Source organism: Pristiophorus japonicus, chromosome 3 (genome assembly GCF_044704955.1).
Source record: "Pristiophorus japonicus isolate sPriJap1 chromosome 3, sPriJap1.hap1, whole genome shotgun sequence".
NCBI classification, from domain to species: domain Eukaryota; kingdom Metazoa; phylum Chordata; class Chondrichthyes; family Pristiophoridae; genus Pristiophorus; species Pristiophorus japonicus.
This window is the reverse complement of record NC_091979.1, coordinates 187,690,129-187,716,102: the sequence shown is the minus strand read 5'-3', so window position 1 is coordinate 187,716,102 and position 25,974 is coordinate 187,690,129. Positions and strand designations below refer to the sequence as shown.

At 44.4% G+C, this 25,974-nt stretch overlaps 1 protein-coding gene across 3 annotated transcripts in view; it reads right to left on the bottom strand.

Annotated features, from left to right (window-relative positions):
• The window catches only part of agap1 (ArfGAP with GTPase domain, ankyrin repeat and PH domain 1), a 1,020,940-nt gene that overhangs the window by 225,559 nt on the left and 769,407 nt on the right, over positions 1–25,974 (bottom strand). The gene's annotated exons all lie outside the window — the stretch shown is intronic.

Below are 25,974 nucleotides of genomic sequence, written 5' to 3'. Positions count from 1 at the left end.
ATACAAGTATCCTCCTCTACAGCCTTCAGGATTGTGTGACAAGTCAAACCAATATGCCTCCTCATTAATGAAAAGCTTCAAATACCTCAAGCTAAAATACGGGAAACGCTTGATCAATTCAACAAAACCGTTCCATTTCAAGTAACTTGATCTCACAAGGCTGCAACCTGTAATCTTTGGGCCTTGAAATTCTTGCACGCTTCAAATCAGACACCTGCACTGGCATGTTGCGGTCAGGTCTTGTTTCAGGCACGAACACAATGGGATCTTTTATCCACAGGTTGCAGCTGCACCAACCACTTGCTGAATTACGTTTTCTGTCTGTATTATTCAGAGATATGATCATTTCACATTCTGGACTACAGGCAGTCGACAATCATTAATGTGCACGGTCAACATCAGCAGACTTTTAAAAAATAATCAGTAGCAAAGGAACATCTAGAACTTCAACATCCTTTTGTTCGTGTCTGCTTTCAAACATTCGTCTTTTAAACAAGTCTTGACGAGATGGTAAAATAGAGTTATTGAGTCCCATGTTGTAAAAGAGATCAATCGACCTCATTAAACAGACATGGTCATTAATACTGCTCGCTGGCAGAGTGGATTACTGTGCTGGACTGTTTGAGGGAACTAGATTAACTTCAATAGAGATAGTCGGTAACACTGGCTGCTCGACTGGGAGAAGCTACTGAGTCTGACAGCCTGAGGGAGCTGGAATAGCCTGAATAAGGATATCATCGGTAATACAGAATGCTAGGTTGGGAGAAGACTGCTATTCTGAAGAAGCGACATCCTAAATGATGTTATGTACTCAGACAAAGTTCCTCATGAAAGGCTGGCGCTGAAACTGAAAATGGTGGAAATTCAAGGTAAAACAGGGGTATGGATAAAGAACTGGCTGAAGGAAAAGAAGCAACGGGCATTTGTTAGGATGGTGATGGGAAATACTAAACGAGTAGGGATCGATCAATGCTGGAGTCCTGTGTGTTTCCTAATCTATAGTAACACTATGGATTCAGAAACTCAATGCAAAGGATAATAAACAGGGGAGGCTGTTGATTTAGAACCAGCCATGGACTTAGCAAAGGAATAAGATAAAATCTGCAAATGGGCAAATCAGTGGCAGATGAAATTCAATACCGGCATGTGCAAGGTGTTACCCACCGACAATAAAAGTGTCTCACAGGTATACAATGGGCCTGAAATTGCAGCCTCGCAGGTCCTTACGTGGCGAGGCCCCGCAAAAGCCGGTTTTCCGATGAATGTCCTTAAAACTCTTGCGTCTACTTTTACCAGTGCAAGAGTTTTAAAACAAATAAAAAACATATAAAAACAACATTTTAAAACGCATTTTTATGTTAAAAACCTTGACCAGTCAGGTAAGTTTATTTTAAACCCTAAGTACAACACTTTAAAAAAAATGATTTTTTTTTCTAAAACATTTCATTAACTTTAATGTTAAATATGTGGTGTTTTTTTAATTTTTATGTTGTGTTTGGGGGGTGTGGGTGGGTGGGAGGTTCTCATTGGTAGTAATAGGAACTTGGAGTTACGGGACTCCTATTACTATGAATGAAAATACTTTACCTTGATTGGGTGTCCAGGCCACGTGACTCCAGCTCCAGCTACGTACCTACAAAACGTGAACGTGCTCCGATGCGCATGAAGAAGAGGCCTAAAACCGGAATCACTGATGGGCACCCGAGCAAAAGGTAGGTGCGCATCTTTTTTCTTCTTTTCAGGTGACCGCTCGCGGGAAGCCCAGAACCGGGATTTCAGGCCCAATAAATGGTTTGGAAATGATAAAAGTGAAGTGAACAGAAATGTCGGGTGTTTCTCAACAATTATAGAGAAACATAGAACACATAGAAACATAGAAAATAGGTGCAGGAGTAGGCCATTCGGCCCTTCGAGCCTGCACCACCATTCAATAAGATCATGGCTGATCATTCACCTCAGTACCCCTTTCCTGTTTTCTCTCCATACCCCTTGATCCCTTTAGCCGTCAGGGCCATATCGAACTCCCTCTTGAATATATCTAACGAACTGGCATCAACAACTCTCTGCGGTAGAGAATTCTAGAGGTTAACAACTCTGCGTGAAGAAGTTTCTCCTCATCTCGGTCATAAATGGCTTAGCCCTTATCCTTAGACTGTGACCCCTGGTTCTGGACTTCCCCAACACTGGGAACATTCTTCCTGCATCTAAGCTGTCCCGTCCTGTCAGAATTTTATATGTTTCTATGAGATCCCCTCTCATTCTTCTAAACTCCAGTGAATACAGGCCCAGTCGATCCAGTCTCTCCTCATAGGTCAGTCCCGCCATCCCGGAAATCAGTCTGGTGAACCTTCGCTGCACTCTCTCAATAAGCAAGAACGTTCTTCCTCAGATTAGGAGACCAAAACTGAACACAATATTCCAGGTGAGGCCTCACCTAGGCTCTGTACAACTGCATTAAGACCTCCATGCTCCTATACTCAAATCCCCTAGCTATGAAGGCCAACATGCCATTTGCCTTCTTCACTGCCTGCTGTACCTGCATGGCAACTTTCAATGACTGATGTACCATGACACCCAGATCTCGTTGCACCTCCCTTTTTCCTATTCTGCCGCCATTCAGATAATATTCTGCCTTCATGTTTTTGCCACCAAAGTGGATAACCTCACATTTATCCGCATAATACTGCATCTGCCATGCATTTGAGCACTCACCTAACCTGTCCAAGTCACCCTGCAGCCTCTTAGCATCCTCCTCACAGCTCACACCACCACCCAGCTTAGTGTCATCTGTAAACTTGGAGATATTACACTCAATTCTTTCAAATAAATCATTGATGTATATTGAAATAGCTGGGGTGCCAGCACTCAGCCCTGCAGCACTCCACTAGTCACTGCCTGCCATTCTGAGAAGGACCCGTTTATCCCTACTCTCTGCTTCCTGTCTGCCAACCAGTTCTCTCTCCAAGTCAATACATTACCCCCAATACCATGTGCTTTAACATGAGGTCATCCACTTTGGTCGGAAAAATAAAAAAGCAAATTACTATTTAAATGGGAGAGATTACAAATGCTGCAGTAGAGAGAGATCTGGGGGTCCCTGTACACGAAACACACAATGTTAGCATGCAGGTACAAGCTGGTTTTAGTAACAAATGGGGGTTCTACTGATGATGTCATCAGTGCTTTCTAGTTGAGGTTTTTTTTAAGACAAGTACGCCAGAAATAAAGGCAGTGAAAGTTGATAACTTTCTACAGTGATTTTTCATTTTTTAAGTGACGGTTAATTTTAGTGCTATTTTAGAAGTGAATTATCTTCTTTTTTCATTTTCACATGCGTGAAATATTGCATTCTGTGGACAGCAAAATACCTGATCACCATGTTCACTGACATCGTGTTATTTCTGCATCCTTTGCCAGATGAAGTTCTACAGATCTAACCTTCATGGCGTTGTCAGGTTATTTAACCCTCTTATCAGGCTACTAATACGTTTCTTTCAGTCCTGAGCTAGATTTTAAACAGGTGAAATGTAAATGGACACCCTGTACTGCATTGCAGCAACAGAAATCCTTGCAAACCTAGCTTGGGAACAACGTGAACACCAACTCATCCCTGTGATTCATTAATACACTGACTCGATATTTCAGGGGTGCATTACTGAGGGGAAAGGATAATTCCAAGGGAAGGTTAACCTCCCTTTTAGGTTCCCATTAAATAGTTCAACGCTGTCTTCTATCTGAGTAAGGAATTACATATAATTTGCAGCACAGAAACAGGTCATTCGACCCAACTGGTCCTTGCCGGTGTTTATGCTCCACACGAGCCTCTTCCCACCCTACCCTATCAGCATATCCTTCTATTTCTTTCTCCCAAATATATGTATCTAGTTTCCCCTTAAATGCATCTATGCTATTCAACTCAACCACTGCATGTGATAATGAATTCCACATTCTAACCACTCTCTGGGTGAAGAAGTTTCTCCTGAATTCTCTATTGGATTTATTAATGTCCATCTTATGTTTATGGTCCCTAGTTTTGGTCTCCCACAAGTGGAAACATCTTCTCCACGTCGACCCTATCAAACCTCTTCATAATTTTAAAGACCTCAATTAAGTCACCCCTCAGCCTTCTCTTTTCCAGAGAAAAGAGCCCCAGCCTGTTCAGTCTTTTCTGATGATTATAACCTCTCAGTTCTTGGATCTACCATCCTTGTAAATCTTCTTCTCCAGTACCTCTGTATCCTTTTTTTTGTAATATGGAGACCAGAACTGTGCACAGTACTCTGTGGTCTAACCAAGATTCTATATAAATTTAAACTTAATACATCAGCTGATGGGATGGAGACTTCCTCTCTCTGCTGGTTGCAAGGTTTCTGCCCAACTTTAAGCAGTCTCAATCCGATTCCAAGTGGGTGTGGGTCACAGCAGAAAGCTGTGCCGAGAACAGGGGTAATCTGAGAAGAATGGCTGGTGTGAGACTGAAAAGGCAACAGTGATGCATTGAAATGATGCTCTCCATGAATTGAGGCATGGTACAGGGAGTTTTAGTCTGCAAAATATAATCTTGCCAAAACTTCACTTGGGAGAGAATGATGGGTGTCTGAAATGGGAAAGTTCCATTTCCAAATGCTAATACGGATCACCTTGATGATCAGAAAAAACAAAAAACAGTATTACATACACAATATGCACTGAGTTCTGCAGCCTGATGCAACTCAATGTTTTGTTTTCAGTCATTCAAATTTCTTATGCGTATCCTATACACTTTGAATTCAAAAGTAAAATGTTATTGAGTGCGAATAGGAAGGTAGAATAGCAGAGTGGTTATGTTACTGGACTAGTGATCTAGAGAACCCGAGTTCAAATTCCATTCAGAATTTGAATTCTGCTTAAAAAATTCTGGAAATTAAAAACAGGTCTCAGCAAAAGTGACCTGAAACTGTCAGATTGTTGTAAAAACCCAACTATTTCACATATGTCCATTTAGGGAACTTGTTGTCCTTACCGGGTCTGGCCTATATGTGACTCCAGTCCAACACCAAAACACTTAATTGGTCCACCACCATCTTATCAGGCCAACTTTATTGGCTGTAAAGTGCTTTGAGAAGTCCTGAGGTTGGGAAAGGCGCTATGTAAATGTAGGATTTTTAAAACTAGGAATGGGCAGAAATGCCAGCCTTGCCAACGACACCCACATCCTCAGAATGAATTAAAAAAAAATAAACGGGAATAAAATAAGTTGAAGAAAATAATAGGCAGCAGATGAGCTGTCTACAAAGACAGTTATAGACTAATGTAAATTATTGACAGCACTTCTAGTTACTGCCAGTACACACGTGAATCAATACCAGGGAGGGTTTAGCTTCAAGAGGTGCAGTACGTTGGAAACATGGATAGTTCAGTTTTACACAGTATATATTCTTGGTAATGTTCGAAATCTGGTCCCAGTCATGTGGCGCCATACAGCTTCAGACTCTATGGGCCCAAGTTTCCACATGAATTGCGCCTGATTTTTAGGAGCAACTGGTGGAGAACGGACTATCTTAGAAATCGCAATTCTCCACATTTTTTTTTCTGCAGTTCTAGTCAGGTAGAACAGTTCTACTTTGGAACAGAATGTTTTCTTCAAAAGGGGGCGTGTCCGGCCACTGACGCCTGATTTCAAAGTTTCCACAGTGAAAACGTACTCCAAACTAACTTAGAATGGAGCAAGTGAAGATTTTTGTAGAACTGAAAAAACCTGTTCTACACATTAAAAAAATCAGGCGCAGGTTACAAATTAGGCGTCCAGAACGAGGTGGGGGGGGAGGGGGGGGGGGGGGGAAGGGAAGTCATTAAATTCTACAATAAATCCTTATTTATACTTATACAAATATTATACAAATAAATCCAACCTGAATAAACATTTATAAGCAAAGAAAAGATTAAATAAACCATCTTCCTACCTGTGTGAAAGTGCTTCAGCCAGCCTCACAAGTTTGTTCGTTCGTTCCCGACGGCAGGGGGGGAGGAGGAAGCCGTTCCCGACGGCGGGCGGGAGGGAGGGAGGGAGGGAGTGTGGGCCCGGCCGACCCAACGCAGCCGGGGGGGGGGGGGAGGATGAAGCTGTTCCAGACAGCGGGCGGGAAGGAGACAGTGAGAAGGCTGCAGGAAGCCTCAGTGCTGATGGCAATGTGCTTTTATTAAAAAATGTTAAAAATTAAACAGCTACAAAGAACTACAAAAATGGCCGAGTGCCAATGTTTCCTTCACACTGCGCGTGCGCGAACGCTCCAACACGCACGCGCAGGGTTGCCGGCAGGAAAAAAACTAATTTAAATAGTACCCGCCCCCTCCCACTTACAAAATCGGCGTGAGTGTAGGCTCCGCCCCCCTGGGCGCCGCGCCAGGCAGACAAGGAGCTGCAGGGCTCTCCGGAATCGCGAGTTTTTTTTCCGGCGCCGTTTTAGGCGCGAAAAACGGGCGCCCAGCTCGGAGGGGTGCCCGTTTTTTATCGTGTGGAAACTTGGGCCCCAAGTCAGTATTCTACCTCATGTTGCCTTGACGGCACACACAATGGCCACTGCATAATGCTAAGAACTCCCAACTTTGAATGATAAAGCCTCGTCTACACAATATAACGAACAACAAATGTTTGACAGCGAGTTTCAGGCAGTAATTTATTTTTGCAGTTTTACAGATGTTTATGACATCATTAGAGATGCTTGATTGAATTACTGCTCTGCAACACTCTGCCAGACAGCCGTTATCGGATATCTGTTATCTTGCAGTGTCTGAAGCACTTTTGCCGCAATCATCAGCTGTGTATGAATATTCCTGTTTAAAGTGGTGTTACCTCAAGGAAGGCTGTACTGCTGTAACTCCATGGTAACCAGCCCTACTGATGCCTCAGTTTATAAAAGAACCAAATGGCTACAGAACCATACAGATTAGAAGGGTTCCGGTGTGCTCCTTAGTACGGGCAGGATGAGTAGATGGCAGTTGGGGCAGTGGAAGGGAAATCAGGGCTGGGAGTTGGGGGCCAGGGGGAGAGAGGGGGAATGAATAAATGAACCAGTGTTTCTATTACCAATTGCTATCCATTGATTAAAACATGCTATGTGCAAACACTGAGAAAGAAACAATGACTTGCATTTATAAAGCACCTTACCTGACCTCAGGACGTCCCAAAGCACTTTACAGCCACTGAAGTACTTTGGAAGTGAAAGTCATTGTTGTAATGTAAGAAACGCAGCAGCCAATTTTGTACAGAGCAAAGTCCCACAAACAGCAATGTGATAATGACCAGATAATCCGATTTAGTGATGTTGATTGAGGGATAAATATTGACCAAGACAATGGGGAAAATGTCCCTGTTTTTTTTCTAAATAGTGCCATGGGATCTTTTACGTCCTTTGTGATTGTGACAAAGGCAAACTATTCTAGACTTATCTGCAGCCTTTGACACGGTTGGCCACTCTATCCTTCTCCAACGCCTCTCCACCGTCGTCCAGCTGGGTGGAACTGCACTTGTCTGATTCCATTCTAACCTATCTAATTATAGCCAGAGAATCACCTGCTCACCCATCACCCCTGTGCGCGCTGACCTACGTTGGCTTCCATTCAAGCAACGCCTCGATTTCAAAATTCTCATCCTTATTTTCAAATCCCTCCATGGCCTCGCCCCTCCCTTTCTCTGTAATCTCCTCCAGCCCCACAACACCCCCCCCCCCCACCCGAGATGTCTGCGCTCCTCTAATTCTGCTCTCCTGAGCATCCCTGATTATAATTGCTCAACCATTGGTGGCCATGCCTTCTGTTGCCTAGGCCCCAAGCTCTGGAAATCCCTGCCTAAACCTCTCCGCCTCTCTTTCCTCCTTCAAGATGCTCCTTAAAACATACCTCTTTGACTTTTGGTCACCTGCGCTAATTTCTACTTATATGGCTTGGTGTCAATTTTTTTTATCTCATAATACTCTTGTAAAGCGCCTTGGGACATTTCATTACATTAAAGGCGCTATATAAATACAAGTTGTTGTTGTTGCTGTTGTCCATCTGAGGCAGACGGGGCCTCGGTTTAATGTATCATCTGAAAGATGGCACTTCCGACAGTACTGCACTTTAGTATCAGTGTAGATTATGGGCTCAAATCTCTAATGTGGGATTTGATCCCCCAACCTTCGAACTCAGATGTGAAAGTGCTACTACGGTACCACAGATGCTATTTAATATACAGACACTGGTGTTAATTTTATTGGATGTGAAAAGCTTTGGGATGTCCTGAGGTTGTGAAAAGCATTATAGAAATAGAAACATAGAAAGTTACCACGCAGAAGGAAGCCATATCAGCCCATCGCATTCCCGCCGGCCGACAAAGAGCCACACGGCCCTCGGTCAGCAGTCCTGAAGGTTACATATAAACTTATGAACAATGAACAATGGCAGAAAGATAAAGAGCACCCAGCCCAACTCGTCAGCCCCACACAACTGCGACACCCCTTAACGCTGAAACATTCTACACTCCACCCCAACCGGAGCCATGTGATCTCCTGGGAGAGGCAAAAACCAGATAAAAACCCAGGCCAATTGGGGAAAATAAAATCTGGGAAAATTCCTCTCCGGCCCATCCAGGCGATCGAAACTAGTCCAGATCACCACCCTGGACGTATTTGATTCCCTGCAGTACTTACCATCGAATGTGCACCAGCCAACAAGAGGTTACCCAGTCTAATCCCAATTACCAGCTCCAGGTCCGTAACCCTGCAGGTTACGGCACTTTAAGTGCCCATCCAAGCACCTTTTAAATGTGGTGAGGGTTTCTGCATCCACCACCCTTCCAGGCATTGAGTTCCAGACCCCCATAACACTCTGCGTGCCCCTTAAATCCCCTCTGAACCTTCTACCAATCACCTTAAAATTATGCCCCCTCGTAAAAGGCCCCTCCACCAATGGAAATAGGCCCTTGCTATCCACTATGTCCAGGCCCCTCAAAATTTTGTACACTCAATGAGGTCTCCTCTCAACCTCCTCTGTTCCAAGGAGAACAAACCCAGCCTATCAAATCTGTCCTCATAGCTAATATTCTCCATTCCAGCCAGCATCCTAGTAAATCTCCTCTGCACCCTCTCTACTGTAATCACGTCCTTCCTATAATACGGCGACCAGAACTGCATGCAGTACCCCAGCTGTAGCCTAACCAGAGTATTATACAATTTAAGCATAACGTCCCTGCTCTTGTATTCTATGCCTTGGCCAATAAAGGCAAGCATTCCGTATGCCTTCTTAACCACCTTAGCCACCTGGCCTGCTACTTTCAGGGATCTGTGGACAAGCACTCCAAGATCCCTTTGTTCATCTACACTATTAAGTGGCCTACCGCTTAATGTGCATACCCTTTCCTTATTAGCCCTCCCAAAGTGCATCACCTCACAATTCTCTGAATTAAATTCCATCTGCCACTGCTCTGCCCACCTGACCAGTAGACTGATATCCTCCTGCAGCCCATGACTTTCCTCTTCATTATCAACCACACAGCCAATTTTAGTGTCTTCTGCAAATTTCTTAATCAAGTATTTTTTTCTTTAAATTAAAATCTGTTGCATATTGCGGGGGGGGCGAAGAACTCAAACAGAGAAAACAAATAACTAAGTAGGAATTATTTTCAAATTTAAAAGTCAATTGGCATGTGTGACCCCAGTATGGACAAGTTTTCCAATTGTTGTCTTTTATGTTTATAAAATATTCCATTAGGTGTGCATCATTTGTGAACACAGATTTGGAATTTTAGCGTGACTCCTGTGGACAGAACATTTGGACTCCCCTGGTCTAGACTCCCACACAAAGGACGTCTTTACCACAAGGACTACCAACACTGATGGAACTCATGGAGGATGGACATTTTGGACAAGACACTACAGGCCTAGAAATCAGTTTGTGCGAGGACCAGTGCCGTTAACAACCTGATGCATAAGGACCAGGAGAAATTGGTCCCCCTGCTTCACCAGGACGCAACCAGCTTGCCAGGGGACACCATTCGTGCCCCAGAAAGCACTAGACCAGTTCTGGAGGTGTCAGCACTGCGCCCACGGTGAGGCCAGGGTAGGGAATTAGAAGAGGAAGAAATAAAACTAATTTGAGTTGAATGGCAATTTGACATCACAATTTTGATCATGCCTTCTCGTTTATGGACCTGGTCAAAAAAAAGGTCTTGAAAAACTTCACACAGCCAAGGTCTTCCCTGTAACAGGATCTTTCACATTAAAAGAACTAAAGAAAAATACCCACTGCTGTCTAACTGACCACTGGGTTTGTGAGTAGATTTGGTGAACGCACAAACAGCCCAGATTATTGTCTGAATATCTGAATCAATCTATTGATCTCCGGAAATAAGTGAAGCAGAGAAAGAGCAGATGTGGAAAGATAACTAAAGCAGGAAGAGGAAATCTTGAAAACTGGAGGTGAGAAAAACCCCACAAACCAGATAGCCAACAGAGACAGCAGTACTTTTTCTTGCGACTACTTTCCTCTACCCCTCTCTCCCTCCCCCTGCACACTCCAAAACATTAGTAGTGGCACAAAATAAGCATGACAGCACCACGCTACCCTTAAAGCAGAGGGAGAGCTGTCTAATAGTCACCCCCAGCAGCTCCACATCTTCACAAGCATACAGTCGAACAAATTAAATGCAGGAAGGTCAATGTTCCTTTACACCTTGTGCCCCAGGTACACTGATAATGACAAAAGATTTGCACCACTGACTTCCTGCTCTGCTCTCTATGAAAATTGTGCCACCATTGTAGATGTGTGCGTTAGGCCAACGACAATTCTCTATTTAACAAGTGAAGAAACAAAATTGCTAGTATTAATTTCAGAGTCCTGCGTATTAAAGCGAATAAGTTTAATGGCATTATCAAATTGAAGGAAATTATTCTGCAAAGTTGATGATTTCTGCAGCATAACTCTGAACATGCATAAGGTACTAAGAGTTACTGAAGGACCGAAAACCGGGCAGGCAATTAAAATGGATGGCAGTGGGGTTGCTAACACGGGTTGGACATATTGCTGGCGGTGTCCTCAAATGACCCCCCAACCTCCCATCATTGGTCGCTCAACATGTCAATCCTTGCGGTGCCCCGCCTTCCCACAGCCAATCGTAAAGCGATCAAGCATTACCCGATTGGATGACTCTTGACTGTCGGTCAAACTGCCTTTTTCCCTCATGTCTATGTTCAGTATTTTTATAACTAACAAAAAATAGTGTTCAAAAAAATGAAACAAACCCCCACACTTTTTAATGTCTCTATGATTTTTCTCCTGGATTTAATTCTTTAAAACTCCAGGGCAATCTGGGAAGGTAGGGAACCTTAGGCCGCAGTGACTTACATCCGCCCCACCTAATCCGACTTCCATCCTACAACTTTAACCCATCCTTTTGAGCAGGGCAAGAGGGGCACCCGCCAGAAGGCAGCAGGGTCCTTCTTCAAACCTGCAGCTCGGGATCCGATGATGTCATCGAGGCCAGATCACGATTCGAACCCAAAACCTGTGCTTCTCTCCCTCACTCAAAACTCAGTGCCAGCTGCAGCAGGCAGTTCTTGAACTTCAACCTGTAATAACCGGGTGAAAAGCGATCATCTGGGCAACTGTAAAAATTTGTCACCCTCTGAGGACAAAAAGATTCTCTTCCCCCTCTCCCGCCCCAATTTATTTCCCTCCCTCCTTAAAAACACTGACTCATGTTAGGGTACATTTAATTGCAACCACAGAAAGCTATTCCACCACAGAAGTTATCACAGCTGACTCTCATAGAAAGAACTTGCATTTATATAGCGCCTTTCACCACCTCAGCACTTTACACATAATGAAGCACTTTTTTGATGTGTTATCACTGTTGTAATGTCAGAAATGTGGCAGACAAGATCGCAGAAACAGTAATGAGATAATGACTAGATAATCTTTTTTTTAAGTGTTGCTAGTTGAGAGATAAATATTGGCCAGGATACCGGAGATAACTTCCCTGCTCTTTTATGAAATAATGCCACAGGATCTTTTACACCCACAAGAGAGGACAGGTGGGCCCTCGGTTTAGCATTTCATCCAAAAGATGGCACCTCCGACAGTGCAGCACTTCCTCAGTACGGCACTGGGTGTATCAGCCTGGATTTGGGGCTCAAATCTCTGGAGTTAGCCACAGCTAACATTTGAGAGGAGGGAATATTCTCTCCTATCACCATTTAACAAGGATACAAACACAGTACGCTGTCAACAGTTTAAGCTTGACTGCTGTAACTATCTGCAATTAAGCAGGTAAGCCATAATGAACTTGTCAAATATAAATAAAATTGAAAACTCACCAATCAATAATTTTGTTCTCTCCTCCACACAAAAAATGTACTTTTTAACCCATTTTTACATCGTTCAATTGCACCAATTGAAAAGCAGAAACTTAAGACTAAGCTCAGTAAGACTATCCTGACTCCACTCTTACAACAGTTGCAATTTACACGATCTTAAGTTTACAGCTGGTGTAAATGAAATGCACCATCTGGATGGTGTAGTTCAAAGAATACAAATTCCGTACAGGGAGCCTGATGGTGCAGTGCGCTGGTATTGTGACATGCAGTGCTATGGAATGGTAGGTCACAGGTCATGCCTAAAATTCTCTAAGAGATAATCAGCAAATTTCCCGGCGTTGTCAAACAGGGCCACCAAGCCTTTTTGCTCACTGAGCAAGTGGTTAAGGAACAACTTCATCAGAGGTTTCAGACCAACTGATCTGCCCTCTCTATTCACCAGATAAAGGTGTGCAACCACGGGGCATCTAAACGTAATGGGATGGTATATACAATTTCTCTCTTTCTCGCCAATTTTCTCCCCATTCTTGTTGGGTTATAACTTCATTGTCCCAGCACCTTTCTATCTCTGTTATCTCCTCCAGCCTTACAACCTTTCAAGAACTCTGTGTGCCTCCTATTTGGGTCTCTTGTGTATCCTCCACAGCCTTCACCGCTCAATTGGCGGCCATGCCTTCAGCTGACTAGGCCCTAAGCTTGGGAATTCCCTCCCTATACCTTTCCGCCGCTCTCTCCTCCTTTGAGACACTCCTTAATACTTACCTCTTTGGCCAAGCTTTGAGTCACCTCCTAATGCTCGATGTCCATTTTTATCTGATCATGCTCCTGTAAAACGGTGTGGTATGTTTTACTACGTTAAATGCGCTATATAAATGCAGGTTGTTGTTGTTATTAGCATTAGTTACTCTATAGTACCGGAGTCAAGTGGCCATTATTAATCTATGAGCCTTAACACCAAGTACTGGCAAGCTATTCACCGTCACTGATCACAGCTCAACCCAATACCCACAAACGAGCACTTCCACTATGGGTAAAAGACAGAAGCAAAAACCCTAACTAATTGCCTCTCATTATCTCAGGGGTGCAGAGACCAATTGTAGTCCCTCTACTGCTGATCCAGCTCAGACCAACTACCTCAGCACAGACCACGAACTCAATCCGGGATCTTCCTGGTTCCGCTAATCAATATTGTTGAGTCATCGGGTACATTATTGCTTTTTAAATAAATGCAAAGGAGATTTACCAGAATGCTACCAGGGACTTCAGTTATATGGAAATACTGGAGAAGCTGGGATTGTTCTCCTTGAGCAGAGACAGTTAAGAGGAGATTTAATAGAGATGTACTAGAGTAAATAGGGAGAAAGCGTTTCTACTGGCAGGAGGGTCAGTAACCAGAGGACACAGATTTAAGATAATTGGCAAAAGAACCAGAGAATGAGAGAGATGAGGAGAATTTATTTTACATAGCGAGTTGTTATGATCTGGAATGCACTGCCTGAAAGGATGGTGGAAGCAGATTCTTTCAAAAGAGAATTGGATGAATACTTTAAGGGAAAGTTTTTTCAGGGCTATGGGCAAAGAGCAGGGGAGTGGGACTAATTGGATAGCATTCAGGCATGATGGGCCGAATGACCTCCTTTTGTGCTCTAAGATTCTATGGGCTAGAAATTGCATAGCGCCCCGTTTGGAGCGATAACTTTTGCGAGAGCGCATATGTATCGCCAGGCGCTATGCAAGTGAAGCCAATGCGAACGTCCAGTTTAGTGCTCCAGGAAGGAAGTGGAGCATTAACTCAAGCGCTACCACTTCCCTTGGAGCGTGAAACCAGGCAACAAGGGCGGTAGCGGCAGAACGTTGCACAATGTCCAATGCAGCACTTCCGAGATCAGAGGCTCCTTCACTCCGTTAAAAAGAAAGACCCTTGCTGTATGCTCTGCAAGAAATCGAATCCCCTGCTCGCAGATAGCACCTGCGATCCGCGATGATCTGCCCCAAGCCCTCTAATAGAGTGCCAAGCTGATCAATCGCAGCAGAAGAAATTTTTTTTTAAATGGCCCGAGGGCTGAAAAAAACATTGTTCCCTACCTCCCTTTAATTAGTGCTCCCCAAACAGCAGGCCCACCTTACAATGCCTCCTGCAGCTGCCAGTGTTGATGCCTGGCGATGCTGCAGGGGACAGAAGTGACGTTTGTATCCTGGGCGGTACCGGGGCGCTGCGCACCGGATGATGTCACAATCGCCAGCGCGCAGGAGATCGTGGAGCTAGGGTTTACCACCGCCGCTAACCTGAAAGGGAAGTTTGCGGGCGTCGGTACTCTTGCCACACCCGGTCGCAGAGCCAGTAGCACCCCATTATCCCCCCCCTCCCCCCGCAGCACTAACGGAAGGCGCAAAGGAGGCCAATTTCTCCCCCTGTGATTTTTGACAGCGCTGTTGGCCTGCAGTGTTGAGCAGGATTTTTAGCAACCCACTGGATTGGCAATTTAACACTGCCATGCACACAAAGGGAATCAAGTCAGACTTATTGCATAAATCAAGAGATGATACTCAGCTCAGACTATCCAATCTCAAACAAATGTCAGATAAAAGTGGCTGCTGTATGGTGTCAGTTAGAATTAGGGTTCCTATGGGCAATCCTATTGGCTCGGAGATAAGCACTACATCGGTGGCAAAAGGTTGATAGTTGCCTCTCACTATCTACTAGTGGTGAAGAGGGGAGTTTTTTATTGGGCCTTAGGTTAGAATAATGGACAGTGAGTAGATAAAAGCATTCAGCTGGAACCAGCTCCAGTTCCATCTGTTGGGAACATCTATTCGAACCGTAATGGAAACACATTACAATGTCTCATTTCTGGAACACAACATTGTGGGTGGTGATAGGAGGTTGCAGGTCAGCTCAGTCCATAGCCTACCTCGGAATGAATTACATAGAATTTACACCAAAACAGGCCATTTGGCCCAACAGGTCTATGCCAGTGCATACAAGCCTCCTCTCACCCTCCGTCATCGAACCCTATCAGCATAACCTTCTATTCCTTACTCCCTTATGTGTTTCTCTAGCTTCCCCTTTAAATGCATCTATGAATGAGATAAGGGGAACTGAAGTTCACCAGTGACTACAGTCCTAAAAGCACAATTTACTGCATATGGTGCTATCAGAGACTGGAAATAATAACTAAAGATTAAACTCAATCTCTCTCAGCCTTACCAAACAAGAACAATCCATCATTACTGCTTCATCCAGATCATTAAAGACTAAATGTGACTATAACCATAATGGTTGCAGAAAAATCAACAGACAAGTATCAGTGGCTGTAGTTGTTAAACATTACACAATGAAATCAAACTGCTTGTTCACTTAGGGACGAAGCAAAATCTCTTTCGGAAATTGTTATAAGTTGATGCGCTCAGTCTGTGTGACACCATTAGTATGATAAACAGTTGAGCGTGTATCGAAGCCTGAGCCTTGGATCGAAGCGACCTGTGATAAATCTACACCAGCAGTTACTGGAGGCAGGCGCCTTGCTCTTGGCCCCATTTTCTCACAATTTAACTAGCACCTCTTACTCCCCTGCTCTGCCTCCTACAGTGCAATTTATCTAATGATACAAGGCACCTCTTTAAATGGCCAAGACCCAGGGGATCCCAAATAGTGAGTTAATAAGGACAGTAAAAAGCCCCGGCATACAAAATGTCTACTAAATTTGGGAGCTACTCAAAGGCTCCCAGACACTAATGAAGACACAGTATTTTTTTAAACTGTGTCAGGCTGCCGTGAGATCTGAGAAACATTTCCCTTGCTAGTATGTTAGTGCTGCTAAATGCTTAAGTTCCCGCCTTAAAATCATTCCACTGATACCAGGGACACCAATTGCCAGCACACAACCAAGATGCCAACAGTACCAAAAAAAGCAGAATCACATAATACACTCGTTAAGAAGGGACCTTTTAAAAAGGAAAATCTTCTCCCTCCCTGTGAATTTCTTAGCCTGTGTTCAAACTGATTCCATACAGCGACAATCTCTTAATTTTTTTTTAAAGCACAGTATTTACATATTATGGAGGTTATTTTGACTGACAATCCCACTTTTCAATGGCCCCATACATCAGTTGATTTTAACTCGGGTACTAACCTAGCAGAATACCTCTTATTGGACCATTTGAATGAATAGCATTACTTATTGAAATATCAAGAAACTGCCTTTTTTTCTTGCCTAAATATTTAGTGCAAAGCTCAGTTTAAAAAGGCCCCAAGTGGTCCCAAATTGGAATAACAGGGAAATTTGTAAACTTAACTTTATATTCTTAGTATTCAGAGAGAAAGAGAGGCTCCATTAAGTTCTCCTAACAATGATATTGTAACCAACATTCGGAAACTAGGCTCTGCATGTGCATTGATCTGCATTGTTGCAAGGCAGTAGTGATGCGGAGACTGACAGTATAACTCTGGTCCTGCACTGCACTCTATAGGCATTATGCAAGCAGTATAAACGCCCCTTTCTTTTACAGACAGCCTGCTATATCCATGATTCCTTGAATCATGAACAAATTAAATTGGTTATGGTTGGAGGTTACAGTAGCGTGCAACTACCAGAATGTAAATTCATCTGCAGTCAATGAGCTTGATCTGCGTTCAATAATTCAGTAACACAAATGTATATTTTTTAAGCTGCTGACACTTTCAATGACTGATAAATGCATTTCCTTTAGAAACATATTACCGGCTTTCCTTCACATTCTTTCCAATTAAACTAAAATGAAAGTATATGCAACATCAATATCTAATTTCTCTTTCAGTTTGATATAAAGCCAGAGAAGTCTTGCCCAGTATCAGTAATACTGACTCGCCAATCCTTACTTATTGGAATCAGTAAGGGATCAAGGCACACAACACTTCCAATTCTCCATTCCCCTAACCCCCATTTTATGCATGGATTCTCACCGCATACATCCTTCTTTTGATTGTTAGCGACAAGAAATGCTGTGAAAACTCTTGGAATTTCAAGAGAAATGTTAATAATCAGCTCACTGCAATGAACCCCTCCGCTTGGAACACAAATTTGACTACCAGCAAAAGATCCAACTACAGCTCCAATTCTCAGAATACAGCAATGATGTTCAGTGGCCGATTTTCATCAATTCTGATACAATAGCGTTCCAATTGAAAAAACATAGGAGCAGAAGTAGGCCATTCAGTCACTCGAGCCTGTTCCACCATTCAATTAGATCATGACTAATAATGTTCCTAAACATCTACCTCTTTCCTCCTTTAACACACTCCTTAAAACCTACCTGTCATCTGCCCTTATATGGCTCGGTGTCAAATTTTGTTTGGTAATGTTCATGTGAAGTGGCTTGGGATGTTTTACTATTTTAAAGGTACTATATAACTGCAAGTTGTTGTTGTTCAAATACTGTTTACAAACCCTTAAAGATTGCACTTGCAATTTCGAATGTCCTTCGACCCTTCTCTGCCCACCTATTGGGGAGATTACCACTCCATAATCACTCTCAGGTATTGCTCATGAAGGAACTGCATTACACAGTAAGTACACGTATTGCTATGGATGCAAATTCAATCTCGTTTCTCTGATGATTGTAAGTCAATTGAGTCTTAGGACCAGATCCTCGTGGATGGCAAATCCACATACAGAACTGCACAGGATTCACCAAAAATCAACAATCACACCGTAGAGCTGGGGATAAGAGACACCGTAGAGCTGGGGATAAGAGAAACCGAAATGTCACCATGGTACAGTAGATGTCCTCTTCTGAGGCCCAGGTTGAGGAATCAAGGCAAGACAGAGCAGAACTAACTGTACCTTGCAACGAACCCATGCTTTACCTGCCCTGGGAGTGTTGGATGGGACAGTGTAGAGGCAGCTTTACTCCGTATCTAACCCATGCTGTACCTGCCCTGGGAGTGTTTGATGGGACAGTATAGAGGGAGCATTACTTTGTATCTAACCCATGCTGTAACTGCCCTGGGAGTGTTTGATGGGACAGTGACATCATCATCATAGTCGGTCCCTCGAACGAGGATGACTTGCTTCCACACCAAAAAGGTTGAGTTCACTTATGTTTCAATGGAGGACCCGATGTTCCAGTCATGAACTCCAGGGGTGGAAGATGCCTGTGCGTGGATTTTTTTAACATGTGGTGACCGTTGCACATCAGCCACCACATGGGATTGACAGAGCTAGGCCTTAATCCAGTGGCAAGGGTAAACCAAGATGACTGGAGACCTGCTCTGCTGCACTGACCTAGTGCGCATGCATATCGCAGTGTGGGCTGGCCTGTGCTGCCCCTGGGCCCTCGGCTCTTCTGAGCCCTGCACCCTCATTTGCGGCACCTCCGCCACGATTTCTCATCGCTGATCTCTCACCGCTCCTCTGCCACGATCTCTCGCCGCTCCTCTGCCACAAGCATTCGCTGCACTTCCGCCACGAGCTCTCACTGCTCTTGCACACCAAACATTCGCCGCACCTCTGCCACAATCTTTCGTCACTCATCGCTTGTCACATCTCAGCCACGATCTCTCACTGCTCCTCCGCCTCAATCATTGGCCGCACTTCCGCCATGATCTCTTGCCGCTCATCTTCCCCGACCTTCTTTCTCCTCTGCTGTGCCTGGGCCCCGCCAATGTTCCTGCCCATGCTCCAAATGGCGAACTGGGCCTTGATAACATCACCCCATTGCCCACCTCGAAGTTGTTGCATACTTGGAATGGCTCGTGTTGGAAGTTGTAGTGGTATGCCCATGATGTTGTAGGGCCCGCGCTCCAGCTTTTATCCTTCCGACCTGCGGAAGTGTCCTCTCTACCAGCTATAATGATGCCAATGATCGATTGCGAGATAAGAACATAAGAAATAGAAACAGGAGTAGGCCATACGGCATTCAATAATATCATGGCTGATCTGATCATGGACTCAGCTCCACTTCCCTGTCTGTTCCCCATAACCCCTTATCATTTAAGAAACTGTCTATTTCAGTCTTAAATTTATTCAATGTTCCAGCTTCCACAGTTCTTTGAGGCAGTGAATTCCACAGATTTACAAGCCTCAGAGAAGAAATTTCTCCTCATCTGTTTTAAATGGGTGGCCCCTTATTCTAAAGTCGTGCCCTCTAGTTCTAGTCTCCCCCATCAGTGGAAACATCCTCTCTGCATCCACCTTGTCAAGCTCCCTCATAATCTTATACGTTTCGATAAGATCACCTCTCATTCTTCTGAACTCCAATGAGTAGAGGGCCAACCTACTCAACCTTTCCTCATAAGTCAACCCCCTCATGTCAGGAATCAACCTAGTGAACCTTCTCTGAACTGCCTCCAAAGCAAGTATATCCTTTTGTAAATATGGAAACCAAAACTGTACGCAGTATTCCAGGTGTGGCCTCACCAATATCCTGTACAACTATAGCAAGACTTCCCTGCTTTTATACTCCATCCCCTTTGCAATAAAGGCAAAGATACCATTGGCCTTCCTGATCACTTGCTGTACCTGCATACTATCCTTTTGCATTTCATGCACAAGTACCCCCAGGTCCCACTGTACTGCAGCACTTTGCAATCTTTCTCCATTTTAAATAATAACTTGCTCTTTGATTTTTTTTTCTGCCAAAGTGCATGACCTCACATTTTCCAACATTATACTCCATCTGCCAAATTTTTGCCCACTCACTTAGCCTGTCTATGTCCTTTTGCAGATTTTTTGTGTCCTCCTCACACATTGTTTTTCCTCCCATCTTTGTATCGTCAGCAAACTTGGCTACGTTACACTCAGTCCCTTCTTCCAAGTCATTAATATAGATTGTAACTAGTTGGGGTCCCAGCACTGATCCCTGCAGCACCCCACTAGTTACTGGTTGCCAACCAGAGAATGAATCATTTATCCCGACTCTCTGTTCTCCGAGTTAGCCAATCTTCTATCCATGCTAATATATTACCCCCAACCTCGCACCACGTCATCAAAGTCTCTTTGCATAGCCGAGACCTTTTCTTCACATGTAACCCTATCCAGTACTGTCACTGGATATTTCTGAGGTAATTGGCAAAAGACCCAACAGTCGGAGCGGTGGGAGTTCGAGGAGATGGCGTGGGAGTCCGAGGGAGGCTTATAAAAGACCCAACAGCCGAAGCGGTGGGAGTTCGAGGAGATGGCGTGGGAGTCCGAGGGAGGCTTATAAAAGACCCAACAGTCGGAGCGGTGGGAGTTCGAGGAGGCCAGCTGGTGCAGGGTGAGAAGACAAAAAAGTAAAAAGAAATCGAAGGGTGACGTCACAGCCAAGGGGGTAAGTGATTGGTGAGCAGCTTTTCTTCTTTTTCTTTTCCTTTATCAGAAGGTAACCTTTGGCAGTGTTACCAAATTAAGTTAATTTAAGGGTTAAGTCATGGCAGAAGAGCCCAGACCCGTGTCATGCTCCTTTGTGTTATGTGGGAACTCAGGGATGCTTCCAGTGTCCCTGACGACTACATGTGCAGGAAGTGCATCCTGCTGCAGCACCTGACAGACCGCATTGCAGCACTGGAGCTGCGTGTGGATTCACTCTGGAGCATCCGCGATGCTGAGGATATCGTGAATAGCACGTTTAGTGAGTTGGCCACACCGCAGCTAAAGGTTACTCAGGTAGATGGGGAATTGGTGACCATCAGACAGATCAGTGGAAGGAAGGTAGTGCAGGGGTCCACTGCGGTCATCCCCCTCCAAAACAGATACACCGCCTTGGGTGCTGTTGGGGGGGGGATGACTCACCAGCGGAGGGCAGAAGCAGCCAAGTTCATGGTACCGTGGGTGGCTCTGCTGCACAGGAGGGCAGGAAAAAGAGTGGGAGAGTTAGAATAGTAGGGGATTCTGTTGTAAGGGGAATAGATAAGACGTTTCTGTGGCTGCAATAGAGACTCCAAGATGGTATGCTGCCTCCCTGGTGCAAGGCTCATGGATGTCTCGGAGCGGCTGCAGGACATTTTGGAGGGGGAGAGTGAACAGCCAGTTGTCGTGGTGCATATAGATAACAACAATATAGGTAAAAAACAGGATGAGGTCCTACAAGCTGAATTTAGGGAGCTAGGAGTTAAATTCAAAAGTAGGACCTCAAAGACAGTAATCTCAGGATTGCTACCAGTGCCACGTGCTAGTCAGAGTAGGAATGGCAGGATAGCTCAGATTAATACGTGGCTTGAGGAATGGCGCAAGAGGGAGGGATTCAAATTCCTGGGACACTGGAGCCGGTCCTGGGGGAGGTGGGACCAGTACAAACTGGACGGTCTGCACCTGGGCAGGACCGGAACCAATGTCTGAGGCGGAATGTTTGCTAGTGCTGTTGGGGAGGGGTTAAACTAATATGGCAGGGGGATGGACACCTATGCAGGGAGACAGAGGGAAGTAGAATGGGAGCAGAAGCAAAAGATAGAAAGAAGAAAAGTAAATGTGGAGAGCAGAGAAACCCATGGCAAAAATCAAAAAGGGCCACATTACAGCAAAATTCTAAAGGGGCAAAGTGGTGTTAAAAAGACAAGCCTGAAGGCTTTGTGCCTCAATGCGAGGAGTATTCGTAAGAAGGTGGACAAATTAACTGCACAGGCAGCTATTAACAAATATGATATAATTGGGATTACGGAGACATGGCTCCAGGGTGACCAAGGCTGCGAACTCAACATCCAGGGATATTCAACATTCAGGAAGGATAGACAGAAAGGAAAAGGAAATGGGGTAGCGTTGCTGGTTTAAGAGGAAATTAACACAATAGTAAAGAAGGACATAAGCTTGGATGATGTGGAATCTGTATGGGTAGAGCTGCGGAATACCAAAGGGCAGAAAATGCTAGTGGGAGTTGAGTACAGACCACCAAACAGTAGTAGTGAGGTTGGGGACAGCATCAAACAAGAAATTAGGGATGCGTGCAATAAGGGTACAGCAGTTATCATGGGCGACGTTAATCTAAATATAGATTGGGCTAACCAAACTGGTAGCAATACAGTGAAGGAGGATTTCCTGGAATGTATTAGGGATGGTTTTCTCGACCAATATATCGAGGAACCAACTAGAGGGCTGGCCATCCTAGACTGGGTGATGTGTAATGAGAAAGGACTAATCAGCAACCTTGTTGTGCGAGGCCCCTTGGGGAAGAGTGACCATAATATGGTAGAATTCTTTATTAAGTTGGGGAGTGACACAATTAATTCAGAGACTAGGGTCCTGAACTTAGGGAAAGGGAACTTCAATAGTATGAGACGTGAACTAGCTAGTATAGACTGGCGAATGATATTTAAAGGGTTGACAGTGGATAGGCAATGGCAAACATTTAAAGATCACATGGGTGAAGTTCAACAATTGTACATCCCGGTCTGGAGTAAAAATAAAACGGGGGAAATATGGCTCAACCGTGGCTAACAAGGGAAATTAAGGATAGTGTAAAATCCAAGGAAGAGGCATATAAATTGGCCCAAAAAAGCAGCAAACCTGAGCAGTGGGAGAAATTTAGAATTCAGCAGAGAAGGACAAAGGGTTTAATTAGGAGGGGGGAAATAGAGTATGAGAGGAAGCTTGCTGGGAACATAAAAACTGACTGCAAAAGCTTCTATAGATATGTGAAGAGAAAAAGATTAGTAAAGACAAACGTAGGTCCCTTGCAGTCAGAATCAGGTGAATTTATAATAGGGAACAAAGAAATGGCAGACCATAGAAACATAGAAATTAGGTGCAGGAGCAGACCATTCGGCCCCTCGAGCCTGTACCGCTATTCAATAAGATCATGGCTGATCATTCAACCTCAGTATCCCTTTCCTGCTTTCTCTCCATGCCCCTTGATCCCTTTAGCCGTAAGGGCCATATCTAACTCCCTTTTGAATATATCTAACGAACTGGCCTCAACAACTTTCTGCGGTAGAGAATTCCACAGGTTAACCACTCTCTGAGTGAAGAAGTTTCTCCTCATCTGGGTCCTAAATGGCTTAGCCCTTATTCTTAGACTGTGACCCCTGGTTCTGGAACTCCCCAGCAACATGAACATTCTTCCTGCCTCTAACCTGTCCAATCCTGTCAGAATTTTCTATGTTTCTATGAGATCCCCTCTCATTCTTCTAAACTCCAGTGCATACAAGCCCAGTTGATCCAGTCTCTCCTCCTATGTCAGTCCTGCCATCCCAGGAATCAATCCGGCGAACCTTCGCTGTACTCCCTCAATAGCAAGAACGTCCTTCCTCAGATTAGGAGATCAAAACTGAACATAATATTCCAGGTGTGGTCTCACCAAGGCCCTGTACAACTGTAGTTAAACCTCCCTGCTCCTATACTCAAATCCTCCATCTATGAAGGTCAAATACCATTTGCCTTCTTCACCGCCTGTTGTACCTGCATGCCAAGCTTCAATGACTGATGTACCATGACACCCAGGTCCCGTTGCACCTTCCCTTTTCCTAATCTGTCACCATTCAGATAATATTCTGTCTTCCTGCTTTTGCCACTAAAGTAGATAACGTCACATTTATCCACATTATACTGCATCTGCCATGCATTGGCCCACTCACCTAACCTGTCCAAGTCACCCTGCAGCCTCTTAGCATCCTCTTCACAGCTCACACCGCCACCCAACTTAGTGTCATCTGGAAACTTGGAGATATTACATTCGATTTCTTCTTCTAAATCATTGATGTATATTGTAAATAGCTGGGGTCCCAGCACTGAACCCTGTGGCACCCCGTGGCACCCCACTGGTCACTGACTGCCATTCTGAAAAGGACCCATTTATTCCGACTCTCTACATCTCTGCAATTGAACAAATACTTTGGTTCTGTCTTCACAAAGGTAGACACAAATAATCTTCCGGAAATACTAGGGGACAGAGGAAGAGGAACTGAAGGAAATCCTTATTAGTCAGGAAATTGTGTTAGGGAAATTGATGGGATTAAAGGCCGATAATTCCCCAGGGCCGGATAGTCTACATCCCAGAGTACTTAAGGAAGTTGCGCTCGAAATAGTGGATGCATTGGTGATCATTTTCCAGCAGTCTATCGACTCTGGATCAGTTCTGATGGACTGGAGGGTAGCTAATGTAACACCACTTTTTAAGGAGGGAGAAAACGGGGAATTATAGACTGGTTAGCCTGACATCAGTGTAGTGGAAAATGTTGTAACCAATTATTAAAGGTGAAATAGCAGCGCATTTGGAAAGCAGTGACAGGATCGATCCAAGTCAGCATGGATTTATGAAACAGAAATCATGCTTGTCAAATCTTCTAAAAATTTTTGAGGATGTAACTAGTAGAGTGGACAGGGGAGAACCAATGGATGTGGTGTATTTAGACTTTCAAAAGGCTTTTAACAAGGTCCCACACAAGAGATTGGTGTGCAAAATTAAAGCAGATGGTATTGGGGGTAATGTATTGATGTTGATAAAGAACTGGTTGGCAGACAGAAAGCAGAGAGTCGGGATAAACATTCCTTTTCAGAATGGCAGGCAGTGACTGGTGGGGTGCCGCTGGGCTCAGTGCTGGGACCCCAGCTATTTACAATATACATCAATGATTTAGGTGAAGGAATTGAGTGTAATATCTCCAAATTTGCAATGACATTAAGCTGGGTGGCGGTGTGAGCTGCGAGGAGGATGCTAAGAGGCTGCAGGGTGATTTGGACAGTTAGGTGAGTGGGCAAATGCATGGCAGATGCAGTATAATGTGGATAAATGTGAGGTTATCCACTTTGGGGGCAAAAACACGAGGGCAGCATATTATCTGAATGGTGGAAGATTAGGAAAAGAGAAGGTGCAACGAGACCTGGGTGTCATGGTACATCAGTCATTGAAAGTTGGCATGCAGGTACACAAGGCAGTGCAGAAGGCAAATGGCATGTTGGCCTTCATAGCTCGGGGATTTGAGTATAGGAGCAGGGAGGTCTTACTGCAGTTGTACAGGGCCTTGGGGAGGCCATGCCTGAAATAGTGTGTTCAGTTTTGGTCTCCTAATCTGAGGAAGGACGTTCTTGCTGTTGAGGGAGTGCAGCGAAGGTTCACCAGACTGATTCCCGGGATGGTAGGACTGACATATGATGAGAGACTAGATCGACTGGGCCTGTATTCACTGGAGTTTAGAAAAATGAGAGGGGATTTCATAGAAACATGTAAAATACTGACGGGATTGGACAGGTTAGATGCAGGAAGAATGTTCCCGATGTTGGGGAAGTCCAGAACCAGGGGCCACAGTCTAAGGATAAGGGGTAAGCCATTTAGGACCGAAATGAGGAGAAACTTCTTCACTCAGTGAGCCGTTAACCTGTGGAATTCTCTACCGCAGAGAGTTGTTGAGGCCAGTTCGTTGGATATATTCAAGAGGGAGTTAGATATGGCCACGAAGGCTAAAGGGATCAAGGGGTATAGAGAGAAAGCAGGAAAGGGATACTGAGGTGATGATCAGCCATGATCTTATTGAATGGTGGTGCAGGCGCGAAGGGCCGAATGGCCTACTCCTGCACCTATTTTCTATGTTGCTATGAAAGGGGAGCTGAGGAGATTTCTTTTTACGCAGCGAGTTATGATATGGAATGCAATGCCTAAAAGGGTGGTGGGAGCAGATTCAATTTCAAAAGGGATTTGGACAAATACTTCAAAGAAAATCATTTGCAGGGCTATGGGGACAGTGCAGCGGAGTGGGTCT